This window comes from Nestor notabilis, unplaced genomic scaffold (genome assembly GCF_000696875.1).
Source record: "Nestor notabilis isolate BGI_N333 unplaced genomic scaffold, ASM69687v1 scaffold15832, whole genome shotgun sequence".
Taxonomy (NCBI): domain Eukaryota; kingdom Metazoa; phylum Chordata; class Aves; order Psittaciformes; family Psittacidae; genus Nestor; species Nestor notabilis.
The window spans coordinates 23,187-37,313 of NW_009919846.1; the positions used below are offsets into that span (position 1 = coordinate 23,187).

At 41.3% G+C, this 14,127-nt stretch overlaps 1 protein-coding gene across 1 annotated transcript in view; it reads right to left on the reverse strand.

Moving 5' to 3' along the window:
• IGF2BP3 (insulin-like growth factor 2 mRNA binding protein 3) overlaps positions 1-14,127 on the reverse strand; it is a gene marked incomplete at its 5' end in the record, with an annotated part of 111,802 nt that overhangs the window by 11,817 nt on the left and 85,858 nt on the right. The window lies entirely within an intron of this gene.

A 14,127-nucleotide genomic window follows, 5' to 3' on the forward strand; every position in this document is an offset into this window, starting at 1 on the left:
CAGGTATTTTTTCCTCTATACAGCCCTCTTATGTATTCTCAACAGTTGTTTTGTCACCCTCACTCACCAAGACAAAGCCAACAAGCCCTTTTCCCACAGACGTATTTGAAGACAACACAGCCATCCTCATTCCTTACCATGTGCTCACCATGCAGGCCAGCCTGCGCATCAGTGAGTGGAGCACATGGGACCAACCATGCTCATTGAGCTCGCTTGTCTATTTTGGTAGGGATACAGACCCACATACGGAGGCTCACTGAAGCAGCTTTTTTGGTGGTATTTTCAGGAAAAGGTATCTATATGCAACACAGCAAAAAGCAGCTGCAATCCTAAAAAAAAAAATAAATCTATCTCCACTTATTTTTAAATTTCAGTAACTTCTTTCGAGGTGAAGCAAAGTCCTGGTGCATTAACTGTAAACAAATCAGAACAAAATGTTTGTTTCCAAGTTTTACCACTTTATTTTTGGTAAACACAAGTCAACTGTTACCTCAGGGGAAACAAATTCCAGGCACAGTTCCATGTACCAGGTGAAGAAACCCCAAAATAGGAAATTGAGAATAGAAACACATTCTGCTGGTCGCTTTAGGTGCTCGCAACAGTTACACAATTTACTCTGTGTTTTCACACATGCAAGGCATCAGGATTCACAGTTTAAGCTGGTTTAAGCCCACGTTTTGCCTGGACACAGAATGCAGCCCTCCACACCCACTTCCCCACTGCCCTCCTGTGTGTGCTTTGTGGGCAGCAGGATTGCAAATCCAGCTGATTTTTAAGGTACACAGCAGGTCCCTGACCTGAATAACCAGAGATCTGCACAAGCATCAGTCCTAGAACAAGGAAGGAACAACAATTAGGTCAGGGCACGGGAGCATCTCTCAATCTGCCTACAGATCAGTTTAAAACGATCTCAAAACTACGCCCTGAAACAACGTATTTGTAATGAAAGATACCAGTCATGCCAGTATGTGTTAAACCACTTTCCAGAAGATTACTCACTTTCTCCTCCTATTATTACAAACATCCTGTGAATGTACTCATAGTAAGTCCTTTTACATGTTCATTGTGAACACAGCAAAATTTCCAGTAATGTGGAAATGCTACTCCGGGTACCTGGTTGATCTTACCACTTCAGAGAACCGTTTCTAAAGGGATACAAATTCATGAGGCATATGGGCTTCTTTCCGGATACGTGGCAAGGATCTGCACTAACTGCACTGGGTGTAGAGGCAACCTCTGTTGCCAGCCCAGGTGCAGACAGTTTAGCTGCCACTTGCCCACTCATCTCCTTGACCCCTACCTCCACCAACACTCCAGTTCCTGCAGAAGGCCACTGCCAAAGTTTTCCCTCCCACATGCAACTCCAGCCACCCTCTTCCAGCTAAGCTTTGAGCTAACACACACGAATTTCCCAGCTAAGTCATATAACACTGCTACAAATAAAACATGTAACTTAACTTGATTTTCAAGAATTTACACAGCTTCTACCTAAACCCACCTTCAGACACGTTTTTCTACCATGAAATCAAACTTCAATACTTTTATTGAAGATAATCCCTGCCTTCCCTCTGTTGCCCATGTGCCTGCAGCACAGTTTTCCTCTCCTCTTCCCAAAGCTTGATTTCAAGCAACTTTCTTGGCTAGATTCAATTCACCACTGAAATTCCTTTCTGCTGCCTCACCCTTAACCATGGGCAGCAAAGGCAATGGAAGACAGAAGATGTACATGTGTCTTTCCAAATGTACAGTCAAGATCACTGTAGCCCTCTCCCCCCATCCCTCCTCACAGTTTTGGCTTGTTGATACATTTCAACTTCTTTTTTTCCTAAAGGATATTATTATTTGGTGTGAGGCTCTTTAACGTTAAACTTCCGTTTTGGTGTAATAGTAATCTATGCTTATTAAGGTACACTGGAGAATCTGTTGATAAGGAACTATGTCTACATTGTCATTTTTCAGATTCTTGCCTGCAGAAGCACATATGTATAACCAAATCCATCTCCAGTATAACATCATGCAGGATTTAGAGGAATTATGTCCATTTCCTTACCCACAGTGATTTTTAACCACTCAAAAAACACCCTGTTGGATTTGTTTTAAAGCATGAATGTCAAACACAACAGCTTTCTTTTTTCTTCTGGCAGAAATCAAGTCTAGCTAAAGCTTTTAAGAGAGTATAACACCACCAAGTTCAATTTATTATCTGTCCACCTTCTTACCCACAGTAATTTTAAAGTCCTTTTGTATTTACTGGAAGACTATCCTCCAAAAGAAACACATCAAAACATAATGCAATGACTACACCACCCATCAATCTTCCAGATGCTTCTGGGGATCTTACGATGGAAGAAAATCAACTATAATTTAATCTTCCCCATGCCATGCCACATAAGTCAGAGCTTTCCAGGAACTTTGAGCATGAATTATATCAGAAATAGATTCCTAGATCTTAAACATATGTTAGATGTACTAAATTTAGGAAGCTAATTTCCCACTGTGTGAAATCTGAGCTTCAATGTTCAGTCCCTTAACAAGGCCAAGTTTGCTTAAACATATACTTAAAATCTAAAAACTAAATATATATATATCTATATATATATCTATATATATCTTGGAGAATATCTGTCCGTAATGACTCTAGAAAGCATCCTCCAATTCCTTTCCTTTACTTCATAATTTTAAGGGCCTTTATGGTATAGTTACAAATTTAAATACTGTTTGGTCTAAATGTTAAAAAACTGAAGTTGTAAAGTTAAGTCACAGAATTAGTCACTAGCTAGTTTTGACAACAGTAATGTCTCCCATATATAGAGAATTCTGTGCAATTTTATCCCCTTTGCCATTCACTTTATTTCCCCCCCCACATAAGAAAATAGTTTATTCAAGACCAGCCCAGTCCTGAGAATTAACAGATATGTAAGAAGGATAAATCTTTTAAATAAGTAGCCTAGGATCTCCAGGATGTATGATCCATACCCCCACCATAACTCACAAGTAAGTGTCTCGGAGGCCTGTGATACACAGACCACCTCTTCTGATCTAGCAGTATTTGTGGGACAGGCTCAGGACTAGTCCACCCTAACACTGAATAGGTCCAAGCAACATAGAGCAAGCTACATACTCTTCTGGGCCTTGGGGTGGGAGGACTCTCTCTGGGGAGACACGTTTGTGTCTCATGTAGCTGGGACACCCAGTTAAACATCAGCAGGATGTTGAGTCAGATGGAGAACTTATTTCTTAGAATTAAAAAAACCCCAAACCTCCAGAAACCAAAATTCAGAAACCATGATTTCTTAGTTCTAAGAAATAGATTCCTGAAAAGCATAGTGACCAGAAACAATTAATTCAGTTCGTAAACAGCTGATAATACTTGTTTTGTTTCTACAAAGATCAGTATGCTTTAGACACAAACCAGGCTTGATAAGCATTTTTCATCTACATCCAGCACATTTAACTAATAAAAGCAATTTTAAATGCTGATTTTGTTCATTAATTGGATTCCAATTTCCATCCAAATGTAGCCTGATGAAAATCAGAAGTTAAAAATTAATCAAGCAAATAAGAAAAGGACCATTCATCATTTTTTAAACAGAAAATGGAAAAAATACATTAACCAAAGCAAATGGTAAACTGCCTACTTGTTTAAATAGAAAGATATATTCACTATGTTAGCAAAGGGTAGCTGTGGTGGCACAGACTACACTAAGGCTTTCAGAAAGGTAACTAAAGTACAGATGTAAAACTTGATAAGTCAACTTAAATCAGATTTCCTGCTTGCTCATTTAAGTCAGGGTTGAAAACAGTGATCTAACACAGAGACGTAAGTTAATCTACCCCATTGGATGAAGCTGAGCAACTGCTTCTGCACACCAGTAGCTTTAACGTTTTAGTCTATTCCAACATTTTTTCCTGTGGCAGCTTGGATACACCTCCTTCCATACCTCCTGCAAGTCCCTGAACACCAGCCATCTGTCCCTAGCCTAACAGACCATGCCAACTGTTTCTTTTTTGAATTCCCACCACCTCCATCCAAAACCTAGCCTAATCTGTTACTAAATCCTGTAACCGCTGGCTGCTTCCCTGTTACACTGGGCTCTCCTAGAGCCCCTGCACTGCAGGTACCACAAGGATGGTCCCCTTCACTCCAACCAGACTCCGCAGCCCTACAGAAGAATCACTTCTCTGCTGCCATTCTTATGTTTATAGTTTACTCTTCACAAACTGGCTTAGCAGAGCAGTCATTTCTTAGTTTTCGGAGCCTCAGCTGTGCTGAGGCTGTTGCCTTCCTTGGAGTATCACCCCATGCCCTCCTGCACAAGAGTTACTGGTCCACACCAGAGCTACAAGCTGGGGGCTTCCAGCCAAGAAAATTTGCAGATTCTCTCTTCTTTATGCAACTTTTGCTTGCAGAGTTAGAAAGATCTGCAGAGCACCAACAGGCTCTCCTTGGGATAAGCTTACTGTAACACTTCTGCCAATGACTGGTGCATCAGTCCTACAGACTGCCCCAAAATCACCCACAGGAAGAAAAGCTTTCCCCTTACCTGGTAGGTCATCAGAAGGAAAAGCATTCGTCCTCATCTTGCACTCACATAACAACCGAAGTATGGCAAGGTAAGGATGAAAACTCAGAAAGATAAAGCTATGTTTCTTCAGATGGGTTGTGGGAGGTAAAAAAAAAAAAAAAAGTAGGTCTGAAACCACCAGGGTTGGGGAAGTGAACACAGCATTTGGGAAATGATATTTAAAAATGAATAAATAACAATTTAAATCCCCCACAAAAATAAAACCACAAAAAAGCCCCAACAATCACACCAACATAAAAGTTTTGCCTCCTCGGTTCTTCCCCAGGACAAACCCCCCTCTCTCTTGCTTTCATCTGATGCTGCTGCTTGGTCAGTCCACAGCTGCCTCAGTCAGTATGAGCGTGTGATCTCACCCACTGCAGAGCTGGTAAGGGGACATGTTTGTTATTTATGTCCCTCATATTAACTTCAGCATTAATCTCAGTCTTTTTCTGCAAGCCTGCCAACAGTACAAATTTTTTTCCAGTCATGTTTTTAAGTGTCTCCATAGACCCCTTGCTCCATCAAACGCATGTGGTTGGTAATCCCGTGGCAGCATTTGGGATAAGGCTGTAAATCTTTAAAAATACTGTACCCACTGAAGTAAATAGGATTTTGTGCCAGACATCAATGGGAGCAGAACCAGATCTTTGCTGGTTTCTATGCCCCTCATGCGTCTCCGGTACATGTTTTCATTTACTCTAAATGCGTTGCAAATGAATTACCTTAGAATAAGACATTTATTTTAAGTCACAAAGGCATGTTATCTGTTTCTAGCCAGCATAATTTTTTTTTAGCTGTGAGGGAAATAATTAAAAGCTATTTTAAGACTTCATGGAACATTCTCAGCCAATGTTTGGCTACCATCTAGCCTAGTGGATTACTGGTGGTTCTTTGTTTTTAAACAGTAAACAAATCCACTTTGTAAAGTAAACATACGACTAGTAGATGACTGCATTAAGTTCTCTTTTGCCATTATTCCTCTACCTAACTGCCAGGATCACCATCACCCAGGCAAGGCAGAGTTACAGATTACTCACTTGGTCTTCAGAATACCCTCAGTTTTGTCAGGAAATGAGGTATCGTTTTATTCAAACCCTTTACCAGACCCAAAGCCAAAATTTAAACCATGTTTTTGTAATGCACTGTGAAGAATTATCCTGGCCTACAGCTACACTAAATGCTCTTATTTACTTAGTAATGAAAACTTGCAGCAAGGGGAAACCACCATTAAGCCAAGTATCCTTGAACACTTTCCAGTAGGATTCAATGCGTTAATAAAAAATAAGCTTTTGACACCAGTGAAATAAATTCTAATATATTCATTTTCCAATAGTAACACTAAAAGTTTAAGCCTTTGCTGGAAACAAGAGGCTTATTAAGGAAAATCTATTTAAATTTTTGGTAGATAGGTCTAACATGATCAACAGTTTTACAACATCCTTGCAAATACCTCTTGGGGTCACCATCTTCTACATCAGCTAAATTAGTGCTGCCTGTGTAGGTTGAAGTGGAGCCTGACCTCCTCCTGGCCTCCAAGCTTTCTGGGTTTATTTAGAACAAATTTAAGCCCATGCTGTGAGTTAAAATTTTCCTGCCATATTCACTCCCTGAAAAGCAGGACTACACACAGAAGGTAACAGAGTTCTTCACTGTTGAATTCAGTCATTCAAGAGTTAGGAAAACATAAATTGATAGCAGCAAAGTGTATTTTTATCTTTGCTCCAGACACCCTGAAGCATCACTCGTTTTGCCATGCACAAGCTGTACTGCCACCATCCACCCAGGGCTTCATCTTCACAGGAATCCCAGACTGATGTGAGGCAGGAGTGGTGGGAAGGATTTCCAAGTACAACAAGGAACTCCCCCACAGCAGCTTCAACATCAGACTTGCAACAACCTTCTAGTGTGTCCAGGAGATCATCATTCCACCTCCCTCAGCTGTCAAGATCTCTAGGCTGGTGCCTGCTAAACGTCTGCTGTGTTCAGAGCAGAGCTGGCTTCCCCTTATCCTGCAGGCATTACTGCTGCATGACCTAAGAAGTACTCGTGTCACTAGATGAACCAAGAGCATGACCCTTTCCGAGGCAATAAGCTCATGGAAAAGCCATGCAGCTGAAAAGGAGATACTGGCAGCCTATGAAGGGGTTCGAGCTGCTTCAGAAGTGATTGGCATTGAAGCACAACAAGTGCCAATTGCAATCACAACAGTGCACCGGCGGCAGTATCGCACCAACAGAGACTCTCTGATTCCAATCCATAAGCTGATCCATAGACTGGAGAGCCAAGGAGTGATCAGCAGGACCCGTTCACCTTTTAATAGCCCCATATGGCCAGTGCGAAAGTCTAATGGAGAGTGGAGACTAACAGTAGACTATCGTGGCCTGAATGAAGTCACACCGCCATTGAGTGCGGCCGTACCAGACATGCTAGAACTTCAGTATGAACTAGAGTCAAAGGCAGCCAGGTGGTATGCCACCATTGATATTGCCAATGCATTTTTCTCAATCCCTTTGGCAGCAGAGTGCAGGCCACAGTTCGCTTTTACTTGGAGGGGTGTCCAGTACACTTGGAACCGACTGCCCCAGGGGTGGAAACACAGCCCTCAGCCTTTGGAGGCGGCTCTTGGCAGCTGTGAAGGAAAGGTTTCCGTACAAGGACGATGTTACGAATCGCTCAGTCAACTGGACGACGATTGAGAAAGGCATCCAGTCCCTGAGGGAATCAGCCATTGTAGAGCTGATTTATCATAGGCCAGATGCCAGGGGTACGTCCACAGATCCAGATGCGGTTGAATGTACACGACCCATGTGGCGGAAACTTACACGGGGTGCACCATCATCATGTGCCCAAGCCCATCATCAGTCCTGGACACCCAGAAAGCACGTTGTGCAGGAAGGAACCCTCTGTCCAGCTAGCTGAGCTGGTCCTCTCCTCTTGGTTAAAAACATAAGCACCAGCCCCTGTCTGTATTTCCAATCTGGGGACTACTGCATTTCTACACCTGAAACTCAGACACAGCTGGTTATTACCCAATGGTCGGTACCTTACATGAAACGCTACTAAAATCATCTTGCTTAGTACTACGACTCACTTCACTTCTTGGCTCTCAACTTTAGGACTTTTCATCACCATTGTCTTCTACCTGGCAAGCCATGGGGATCTCCTCAAGAGTACTAGAAGTCACTAACAGGGCCACACCTATCAGAAGTGTTTCCAACATGAAAACCTAGCCAGGAATGAGGGGATAGAAATCACAGGAGCAGAGAAGGAACATCTTCTGGCAGTCTGGTTATAAGGCATTTCACAAGCAGGAACAGGTCTGACATATTTCTGAACACGGCATGAACTTTTTGTTTTTGCAAAATCTGATTGGCTACAATGCCAAAAAATGCAATCTGCCACCTTTTATTCTGAATAGGCAGCCAAAAGCAGGAGTCAACATAAGGAACAGATTGTGAAACTACGTAAGCAAGAATTTTGCTGGTCATTCACAAGCAGCAAACATAGGTATTTGGTGTTGCAACAGTGCAAACATATAGAAACATTTCCACTTCAAAAATCATGGCTGTGACACACCAGCCAAATGGGTATTCCAAACTCCTAGAAGTTGTCCAGGAAATCTGTAGCTTTGAAAATATACAGGTATTCATCAGCTCTGATTTACAAAGGCACTGCTCAGATTCCTTGGCAGCTGCAAGGAAAACAGGTTGTGAAACACAGAAAGGTCGCTTGATTTTCCATTATGTTTAATGAACAAACCAACCAGAGATGGAGCCAGGTACACCAGAATGAGGACTTGACCTACTTTTGTTTCTGGCCTGAAGGAGCACAGCACAGTGTAGTAACAAAATATTATTTGGCACCTTAAGGAATTAAATTTCCCATTTAGTTTAACATCCAAAAGATGCTGAGCCTGGTACTTAGAGCTTGGGAGTCTGCAATGTTCAAGGGAACACCGATTAAATCTTCCCATGACAAGAATCTGGGAGTATAGGACCAACAAAAACTCTCCTCTCTTGTTCCTGGGAAGCATAAATATCACAAGTACTCAAACCTGCAGTGAGGAGGAAGCCATTTTCATTTTTAAAAGTGTGCATTACTAGTTAGGGAATGATCCTATTTGCGTTCTGACAACCTCAGAACTGGAGGCTTCAACACCTCAGGAAAAAACCCATACCAACTGTCAGCTTGCCAGATCTTTGTACATCATACAGTGCCAATTGCATTTCTGCTTCCCTCACTGGGGGCCAGTCCATCTCCAGAGGCAGAATAGTTTCTGATTACTCCGGATGTGGCTTCCTGCCAACACAGCATGGCAGGAGCAGGAGACTTTGAGGCGGTGGGAGGACCAACAATTTTCTCCATGGGGCAGAACAATCCCACAATGTTATGCACCATGGAGCAAAGGTCTTAGCTGTCAAAAATGCATCATTAATGATTTTAAGAAACTAAGCAGCAGGAAAGGTGTATTCAAGGCATTGAGGTTACAAGCTTCCAAAGAAGCCTAATTAGCTGGTAGTAGGTTTTTTCAGACAATGCTGTTGTCCTATAGTGCCCTCCTCAAGACCGTGTGCTTGCACATGTATGGTTTTCATTTCATTGATATAAAACCTTTTTGTAAAAACACTGGCAAATCTTTCTTCACTCCCCAAAACCACATCCTCTTTTGGCTGTAGGACAGCTCCTCACAAAATCTACCACTAGCCAAATTAGGGCAAAGCCACTTACAACTACACACATTATAGGAGTACATACATTACTACCCCTGAGTAGTTTAAATGCAACAGTCGCACAAGTTAATCCTATCAAACCCAGACATCCAAAGGAGCCCAACTCCACCAAGTAAGAGTCAAAGTACCTGGAAACATAGGACAGTTATTCCTCTTCCTTGTCTCTCTCATCTATGCTCAGGGCATCAAATGAAGGCCCTCAATGAAGCAATTTTTCATTTTAAATTACTTTTCTTTCCTGCCAAAAGCACAATACAGTTATTTCTTCTCTTAGATCTATGTGATACAGAAGATCTCTTCTTTACTATTATTATTTAAGAAAATTACTGGATAATAAAGAAGGAATCTCTTTCTTGACCACATCTTCTAAGGAGAACGTTTTCCATTGACATGTTCCTTACCTGCAACAAAAAGCTTCAGGAGATGGCAAAAAGAATAAAGGAAAGCAACCTATTAGCCTAGCTGGGCAAGATCTTTTTTTTTTTTTTTTGTGAGAAAAGGGTGGCTTGATTTCTTGGTTCTGTTTACTGTAGGAAACTACCTCCCCCCCCCGCCACCCCATTCTTTTTTCCCCTTTCTTAGAAGCTTATATGTACATCACGTAACCTGAAAATTAACTGTGAGGCTCAAGAAAAGGTTAGAAAGAGTGCTTTTTGAGGGTAGAGACTCAAGAAGCTATAACTGTTGTGCAAAAAGACCAGTAGAGAAAGCAGTCCTACTGTGAGCAGAGGCACATTGCTTCACCCCAGCTAAGTTTCACGCAGCAGAAGTTCAGCCATCTCTTACAGGACCTTACAGATGCAGCAGAGCAGCTAGCATCAACTCCTTTTGTGGAGGAAAGCTGTCTACTTCTTACCTTCCCATACGTTCCAGTATATCTGCCATGTGACAGATAGCAAGAGAATTAATGCTACCACTCTCTTTCAGGACGCTGTTGTGCAGGATGAGCTCCCCACAGCTTAGCTCTCCTTCTCCTCACCATCACCCTTGGGATGCCAAATTTTGACCCAAAGGCTACAAAAGAAATGCAGTCAGATGTACAACTAAAGAAGCAAAGATTCAATTATAAAAGGAAGGGTAAAACCCACTTAACCCCAGTGGGTGAGCCAGGTGTATTTATTGCATGACTACACAGTTGAACTTTAACAGAAGGATTTCTCATTTGTTTGGAGCTTTAAAATCTTCAGTGTTGCATGGGAACAGACTTCTATTCTTGAGAGACAAGTACGTGCATATTCTCTCCAGAGTTCAGAAAAAAGGAGCAACGTCTTCATCAAGACAGCTTTGAGCAGTAAAATACCACATCTGAAGCAGTTTGGCTGACATACTTTCCAAAACATTTTTTGTGTCAACATATCTTCTGGAAAACATAAGCAGAGGGCATATTCACTTCTGCAGAACATTACTGTCCTCATACAAATCCCAGTTCTTTGCTCAGGTCATGATGTTCGTCATGAGTGACAGTGAGCAGACTAACAAAACTATTTGTGACTGTTTCAGAACTGCAACACACACAAGCATTTCAGTGTAGAGTTAAGGATGCTTACACATGGACAGATGTTCATCAAAAAAAATCATTAGTTCTGTCATATCACCAGGATCTAAGAGTAAAATCATGCCCATTTGACAGTAAAAAGAATTTTTAACTCCTGATATTCTTAACTGAGACGTTTCTTAAGTCCTACATTTTCATTAAGCCTTAAAATATTTTAACAATTCCCACATGCTTCCATTTGCTTGTCTTTTAGGAGCCCAGGGAAAAGTATACTGATGTTGGCTTTTGCAAAAAGAGAGAGGAAAATTCAGGAATCAAGCACAATATGCAAATCCATTGCATACCTTTTAAATGACTACACAAAAAATAAGTGCTTTAAGCGGGTGAACAGAGCTTGGACTTTGCAAATAAATTAGAGAGATGCAACATAAAGAATTATTGCTAGTGACAGCTAAATATTAAAAAAAATGGCTAGCCTGCACTAGATGTGGTACTCAGACTCTGTTAGCCATGTGCAATGAATGCACACACATGTGCGTTTATTGTATCTGTACAGAGACAGGTAGCAAGGACAGCCTGTGCCTTCCTGTGTGGACTCCACTGCCAGGACAAAGGGTAAAGCAACAGCCAGGTTCTTAGTGAGGCAGAAACTGCTTCCCGTTAGATTAAAGGAGATGAGGCTCCATGCAATAAGACATTAGTGTTACACACCATTGTGAACCATCATGGAAATGATGAAGTATCTCGGTCACATAGAAATTGTTCTTCTGAACATGACCCCATCCAAGACATTAAATGCAAACCAATGTTTGACAGCGTCACCATCTCCTAAGTTTGTGACACTGGACTATTCCTGTAGCAGCTAGAGAACAGTGTTTATGCTCTTGTTAAAAATGCCTTAAGAAGTGTTGCACAAAAAGGGAGAGGATGAAGCATCACACAGCTCACGTTAACATAGCTAAACTTATCCAATTACTCATTCCCAAGTTACTGAATACTCCATTTTAGGAATACTTGGCTACGGCTGAATATATGGGTGTTCAGACCTGTCACTTTAAGCTCTGGCAATGTAACAAAATCCTAGATCTGTTTACTATGCAGATTCTTCTCTTTCCACCCATATGAAAGAGCAGCATCAGGAATGTGACAGACACTTGTTTCAATAATTCAGATGACACCTCAGTTTCTTTGGGAACAAGTCCTACACAAGGTCACAGCAACACCTTGTCACTAGAAAATAGTACATATAAGGGATCAGCTCCATATGGAAACTCTTCTGCAAATGCACAAATCTCACCCACCTACCAATTCTGACCCAAGGGAGAGCCACTTGTGAGTCCATCCCCACAATAAGGTGAAGAAAAGGTCCATACAAAGATATTCAAACAAAAGCTTCATAACCCTCAGGCACATCACAGTGGGGGCCCATGGCTCACTATGTGGTTTGTAAACACACAGTCACAAAAAGACTTCAATGACATTAGATGCCAAGATGCCCCTGTTAACAGTGCAGTTGAAATTGCCAAGGAACACACCTTTGCTCAAAAGGGGGACAGGGAAGAGCCACCCATGTCCAGCCCTGAGCAGAAGGCAAAATTTTCACTGGCCAAACTAAGCAAGGAGGCAGCAGGATACACTTCTTATACCCCGATGCCAGAAGTGTTTTCAGAAAGGATTTCCAGCTGCCTGAAAGGGATATCCTCAGTGGCAGCTAACCAATGCTCACAAGCATACAAGAAAATCCACTCAAAACAAGCTCAAGGGACTTGAGTTGCCCAAATGCTTTTGCCAAAACAAGGAACTTGGTAATGAATAGCTCATAGCTGAATGGACATAAAGTCTCCCTCTGATTTCTTTATTAATGCTTCTTCTAAGACCTTCTTTCACTGAAGCCTCTTTGACTTACACAGATTATTTTTGATTAATTTTATTTTTTAAATCCCTTATGAGCTCTCTTAGATCCCACCCTGCAGCTGCCTTCAGCCTTTCAAATTGTTTCCATTTCTTCTTCAAAATGTAGACAGCTCTTCTCTTTTGCTTTCTATTTCTATGTGCCCCAATATCTTATTTAATCAGTGTCTTAAAAATCATTCTACTAGAGAGAAAAAAAGAAAGATTAAGAGACATAAAACGCAAAGTACAGACACTAACTTCATGCACAAACATGATTTAAGAATCTTTGTCAAACAGAGTAATAACAAAGTTATGGAAACTTTGTTTTCTGCAAAACCACAGCCATTAAAAGATAAACTCATACTTATGTTTCCTCTCCCCAGAAAGAGACAGCTACTCCAAGTAATCAGAGGGGCTGACTTGCCTGAAGCTCACAGAACCACCTGCTCTTTTCCAGCCAAGGTCACAAGTAAGAAAAAGGTGAGCTAGTTTCAGTTGTCCATGTGTTTATTTCAGAAGCCCTTAGTATCAGATTCAGGGGCTGTCTTGGTACCAAACCAACCTCCAAAAAAAGCCAAAGATTATCCCCCTTTTTTTGCATTGTCAACTTCTTGTACATCTAGACTACCTGGAGCGATCCAGAGGACTGAGCATACAGTATGAACAGGAATAAGAGAGCTCAGACAGCGTGGTCCTTCCATCTGCAAAGTTTCTACACTTTTACACAATGGCAGTCTTGTCTTGATGCCATTTTCCAGATATTGCCACTGTCTTATTTTCAGAAGCCACAAAACTGCCAGAGATCCCAGCAGGCCAAAACAGGCTGAGGGAGTGGGGGGGAGAAGGTGCGTTAGAAACAGAGGGACAGACAGGAATAAGATTTAAATCACCAAGTTCAGCACTGTTTAGGTGCATGTTTAAAGCAAAAGCAAGAACGAACCACAACAAAAATTAAATTAAAATAAACCAAGTGAAGGGAAGAACTGTAGGCTTACAGCATGACTGTCAAGAACAGCAAAGTAGTTTGCAAATCTGGAGTAAAAAAGAAAGAAAAATCTACACTTTTCATTACCACTAAAGGAAGTTATATACTGTTAACAAATAACCCTAGTTTCTCTTAAAGAATAAATTGAGGCAATCCATTACCACAGATGACACTATATACAATATAATTAAGCAAAAACCTGTATTCTTTAGTCTGCTACTCTGAAATCAAAGTGCAGAGGGACTTTGGAAGGGAGAGAATTTGTCATAAATAGAGGCACTGCTATTAGCAGTAAAATAACGGAGCATGAACATATTGCCATTGTAGTTTTCACTAGACCACTTTTTCCTGATAAAGCCACTATTATACTCCACATAGTTTATCATACATTCATAACACCCAAGTTGTTCATTCCCCCAAACAATGCTGCCAGTGTGGAATTTTTCCTGTTTGTTG